The following is a 6007-nucleotide window of genomic DNA, read 5'->3' on the forward strand; positions in this document are numbered from 1 at the left end:
ATGAGTGCATCTAAAAATTGATGTCTTAGATTTGATGAACTGCTATTATAGTGTCATTAGCTGTTAAGTAGAGCCACATAATTATAGCTATTTTTAACTAAAAGTTAATAGGGTCCTGGCCAGGTGGCTCAGTTGAAGCATTGTCCCTACACCAAAATGTTCAATTCCAGGTGAGGGCACACCTAAGTTGTGGGTTTGATCTCCAGTCAAGGCGTGTGCAGGAGGCAACCAGTGTTCCTGCCTTCCTCTCTAAAATCAATAAAAAACATACTTGGATGAGGATTTAAAAAGATAATGTGCATTGTGAATCTGCAAGAAGAAAGGATTTTCATGTTTTCTAGATCTTTGTAATTTTTTCCTCATTAAGCATTTATGGAACCATGGCAAAGTTAGGTCTGGCTTTTAAAAAAATTCTTGAGTCAAAGTCAATAACTCTACTATATTCTGGGGTGGGAAGACTTAAATAATGTAGATCAATGACTGTGCTGCCAGAATTTTTTAAATAATGCAATACCTGAGTTTAGTCAGGGGCACTGATCTCTTTTCCCTTAGACTGTCAAAAAATGACAATAGCCAACACATCAATGGTCATCTGGTATGAATGAACCCAAATTATACCTGTTTATATGTGCCATGAGAAGAAAAAGGTTGAAAACTGCTGGTAGATAAATGAATTCTCCCAATTGATAGGTTTAACAGCATTATCCTGATGAATTTTTTAGTAATTTCTTGAGTTTAATGCTTATTCCATGCCAGGTTTTTCTCATAGGTGGACTTGCCAGAAAGATTTTTTTAGTTGACAATATTAACTACTCTTGTAATTTGACAAACATTGGTTGGAGTGTTTATTTTACTCTGTGCCAGGGTCTCTAAGCCCTTTATGTGTTATATCTTTTAACCCTCAGAACACTTCTGTGTAGCAGATGGTGTTTTCAGAAAGAAAATTTGCCCAGAGAGGTTAGATAACTGCCAAAGTCCCAGTTTTTAATCAGCAGACCTAGAATTTAGAGGCAAGTCTATATCCAAGAACCCTGTGTCCTTAAACTGTATATTGACTTTGCTGTTCATTCTGAAGAATGAAGAGCCTGTAGGAGATTCTTCATTTCTTTTTTTTTTAGGACAGAAAAAAGTGGGAGAACTTACCTTATGAGATAACAAACATTATGAGATATTAAAAGCAGAGAAATTATACTCTTCCAGTTTTCATTTCATTTTTGTATCAAGTAATTTTTAAATAGTGTTTGTTGCTATGTAGGTAGACAGTTTGGAGTAGGCTGATGGAAAGATGAATTTAAAAACATTAAGCAAGTTGTCAGGGTATCTCAAAAGCCTTAACTTTTTTTTTTTTTTTTCTGTTCTTTGATTCAGGATTTCATTTGAGACTTCACGGGGGGGAAATTGAGTCATAAAGAAGTTCACCTTTTTATTTTAAATGTATTTTTTAAATTTTTAAACCATTTTTATTGTACATTTTCCTGTATTGAGATTTCTATTTAATCTCATACTCCCTAGCAATCACCACACTTGTCCGTGAGTCCTTTTTCCCTTTTGCTCAATTCCTCTATCCCCTAACCCCCCAATAAACACACAGCTGTCCCAAAACACTAAAAGGATATGAGCACCCCTATGTTCATTGCAGCAGTATTCATAATTGTCAAGATAATGGAAGCAGCCCAAGTGTTTTACCAGTAGGTGAGTGGGTACCAAGCCACTGTAGGACATACACACAATGGAATATACTCAAATATATGTATGGACCTGGAGAACATGCTAAAGTGAAATAAGCCAGTCAGAGAAATACCATATGAGTTAATTCATATGTGGAATCTAATGAACATTTCTTGGTGAAAAGAAAAACCATCCTGTGTGAGGAATGGTTAGGTAAATTACGGAGTAGACTAGAAGTCACCAAGCTCACTGTGGGTCAGACAGTATTTTAGATGTAGGCCAGTGATTCTCAACCAGTGTGCCCCAAGAATTTTTAAAGCATGCCATAACCTGACTAGTCAGGGGCACTGACCTCATTTCCCTTAAATTATTTTAAGCCAACGAAATAGCCATCCTGTGTGAGTCAGAGATGTACCTATTTTGTCAGATCAGCAGAAAATACATTTTAGTATGCCACAGTTTCAGTAATTCATGTGTGCAATGAGATGAAAAAGGTTGAAAATTGCTATTGTAGACCATGTGGTGTCTAAGCTCTTGCTTAAATCAGCTGTAGACAATGGGTAAACCAATGGTCATGGCTGTGTTTCAGCAAAACTACTAAAATGGGCAAAAGGCTAGATTTGGCTTACAGACCGTATTTTGCAAGCCACTGAGATAACACTATAATGCCATTGTAAAGAAAAAAAGTTGTTTGGAAGCCAACTGGGAAAAGATAGTTGCATAGCATAAGACAAAGGATCAATATCCACAATATTTGATATAGTGGATATATTTGGATACCTCATTTTTTTGTGCTTTTTGTTGCACTTGACAGATGGTATGTTTTTTACAAATTGAAAGCAAGACCCTCCACTGACAAAAGGATTACAGCTGACTTTATTGTGGTGGTCTAGAACCAAACCTGCAATATCTGTAAGGTATAGTTCTTTAAATTATTAAGAGAGCCAATAGAAGTAAGACCATCAACTTATATCAGAATAAACTCAAAGTGGATAAAAGACATATAAGTCATGATACCACAAAAATCTGTGTGGAAAACAGGCACTAAAATTTCAGATCTCTGTAGCAATATTTTTGCCGATGTATCTTCTAGGGCATGGGAAATAAAGGAAAAAATAGACAAATGGGACTACATTAAATTAAAAAGCAGCGCAGCTAAATCATCAAAATGAAAAGGGAACTGACTCTATGGGAGAACAGATTTGCCAATGATAACATTGGACAAAGGTTTAATCTCCAAAATAGATTAAAAAAACTCACATGAATCAACACCAGGAATACAAACAATCCAATTAAAAAAAGGCAAAGGACTTAAATAGACACTTCTCCAAGGAGGACATACAGAGGGCCCAGAGACATGAAAAAAAATGCCCAACATCACTAGCCATCAAAGAGGTGTGAATTAAAACCATAATGAGATTATCACCTCACACCTGCCAAAATGGCTATCAGTAAATGAACAAACAAGTGCTGGCAAGGATGTGGAGAAGAGAATCCTAGTGCACTGTTGGTAGGAATGCAGACTGGTGTAGCCACTGTGGAAAATAGTGTGGAATTTCCTCAAAAAATTAAAAATGGAATGGCCTCTTGACCCACCGATTCCACTGCTAGGAATATACACTAAGAATCCCAAAACACCAATTCAAAAGAATTTATGCCCCACTACGTTCATAGCAGCGTTATTCACAATAGCCAAGATTTGGAAACAATGTAAGTGCCCATCAGTAGATGAGTGGATAAGAAACCTGTGGTACATTTACACAATGGAACACTGCAGCCAAAAAAATAAGGAATTCCTGCCTTTTGCAACAGAATGGATGGAACTGGAGACTATTACAGTAAGTGAAGTAAGTCAGTGGGTCAAAGACAAATATCATATGACCTCATTTATAAGAGGAATCTAATGAACAAAATATACTAATGAGCAAAATAGAACCAGAGGCATGAAATCATGGAATAGACTGAAAGCTGTAAGAGCAGAGGGGAGAGATAGGGACTGACTGGAAGAAGGTGAAGGGATTGGTCAAAGAACATACATGAAAGACCCATGGACATGGACAATGGTGTGGGGGTTGACTATGGAAATGGGGGAGAGACTGAGTGGAGGGGGATGAAGGGGGAAAAATGGAAAAAATGTAATAGCATAAACAATAAAAAGTTAACTAAAAGAATATAGACAGGTAATGTACACAAGTGGAAAGTCCAATAAAAGGTGGAGGGCAGATGCCTACTGTCCCTAAACTTGGGGAGTCCAAAGATCAAAATTTGCTGCCACAAGGGGACATGAATTTTGCAGTAAGTAGCCTTTATAATAGTTTTTTTTAACCTATCTACCTACACATTTAATCACTAAAACAGGTGGCCAGAGATAGCAGAATGGTTAAAACTTAGACTGTAGAAGCATCAAGAGGATGAGAACATAGGTTGTCCTTTGACAGTCAGTCTTAAGAAAATTTGGGCCAGGAAGTCAAAAATTGAAAGCTGTCCAGAAAGCCTATACATGAAGACCATGTGAACCACTTAGAGCTAGGATTTTATTGGTTTCTATACCCATCATTGTAACTCTCCCAGCTTGTGTCAATCAACCACCCCAAGTTTATCTCCAATTCTGCAGCTTTATCCTGTCATGACCATAGCAAAAGAGGTCTAGTTTACCAATCCATCTATGAACAAAGAGCTGTTTACCCTTCAAGCAAGAACAGAGAAAAACTTTTTTTCACCCCCAGGGAAGCTGGAAAGATTATAGTGGTGTGCATTACCTGTATACAAGGCTAAGTCTCAAAATTTTATAGAAACGTTGAGCTGGTTAATACCATGTTGGTTGTTTGAAAATGCCGTGGTAGAGAAGTCAGCAAATGCTCCAAATTATTAAACATTTACCAGCACACCACAGGCTGACAGTGGATGGCCTCTGAAACTTTTCCAGCAAGTTTGACATTAAATATAAATGTGGCAAATGTCCACCTCCTGTGCCCACTCACCAATGTCATTTTCAGAGATAACATAGATGAAGTGGTAATACTTAGATTAATATTTCTTTTCCTTTAGTCAAATGTTCAAGTATAGCTTCAAAAATTATGTAATATTTTATATAAAAAATGATGTCAAGCTGCATGTATTCTGCTACTCGCATTATTTGCTCAATATTGAGACATCCATGTTGATACATGCAGCTCTAGATCATTTTTGTTATTTTACTGTATAAACAACTCTTTTCTGTTGAATAGTGACAGAGAGGCAAAAAGTGGTATCTTTCACTTATGTTGTAAGTGTACCAAAGTTTATATCGATATATCTGCTGAAGCACAGGATGACAAGAAAACTTTCTTACACAGTATTAGAAAGTTTTGTTTGAATTAGTTATTTTTATTAAATATTGGGAGTGACATTCCCGCAGAATGTAGGGAAATTGGCCATTTGAGAATAGGCCCTGTGGTTCCATGGGTGAATGACAAACTCCCATAGAATGTAGACTTTTAATTAGTGTTTCTTTCTGGTGAGTACTTGTGATAACATGTTGCAATTGATGACTTAGTAGACTTGGTATAGAGAATTCTATTTGTCAGTGTTGGAGATACATTGTAGTTCAAGGTAATACAGCAGAATATATAATTTAAAGTAATTTTTTACAACATTTTCCTCTAGATTTTAAGACATTTTTCCTGAAATTTCAAGTCTTTGAATATACTTGAATTTTTATTGAGATTGGATTGTTAAAGACAGCTTTCGGAAACGTAATTCATATCATACAGTTTGCCCAAATTATATAATTTACTGGCTTTTAGTATATTCACAGAGTTGTGCATGTATCACCACAATCAATTTTAGAACATTTTGTTATAAAAAAAAAAAAAAGAAAGAAATCTTATCACCTTTAGCCATCAATCTGTAATTTCTCCTTGTCCCCCTATAACCTTAGGCAGCCACTAATCTACTTTCTGTCTTTATAAATGTACCTGTTCTGGGCATTTCATATGAATGGAGTCATAATGTATGGTCATTTGGGATTGCCTTTCTTTGATTTAGCATGTTATCAAGGTTTATCCAAATTGCAGCATGTGTCATCACTTCATTCATTTTTATTGCTAATAAAATTTTGTGGTCTGGATATACCACATGTTATTTATCCTTTCATCAGTTGATGGACATTTGGGCTATGAAGAATGAATATTTGCATAAGAGCTTCTGTAAACATATTTAAATTCTCTTGTGTATACACTAGGAATAGAACTACTGAATCATATGGTAACTATGTTTAGCACTTTAAGGAACTGCTAGACTGTTTTCTCAAGTGGCTGCACCATTTGACATTCCCACGAACAATGTGTAAAATATATAA

This window comes from Pteronotus mesoamericanus, unplaced genomic scaffold (assembly GCF_021234165.1).
Source record: "Pteronotus mesoamericanus isolate MK-2021 breed Mesoamerican mustached bat unplaced genomic scaffold, CSHL_Meso_final contig_74, whole genome shotgun sequence".
In the NCBI taxonomy this organism is placed as follows: Eukaryota; Metazoa; Chordata; class Mammalia; order Chiroptera; family Mormoopidae; genus Pteronotus; species Pteronotus mesoamericanus.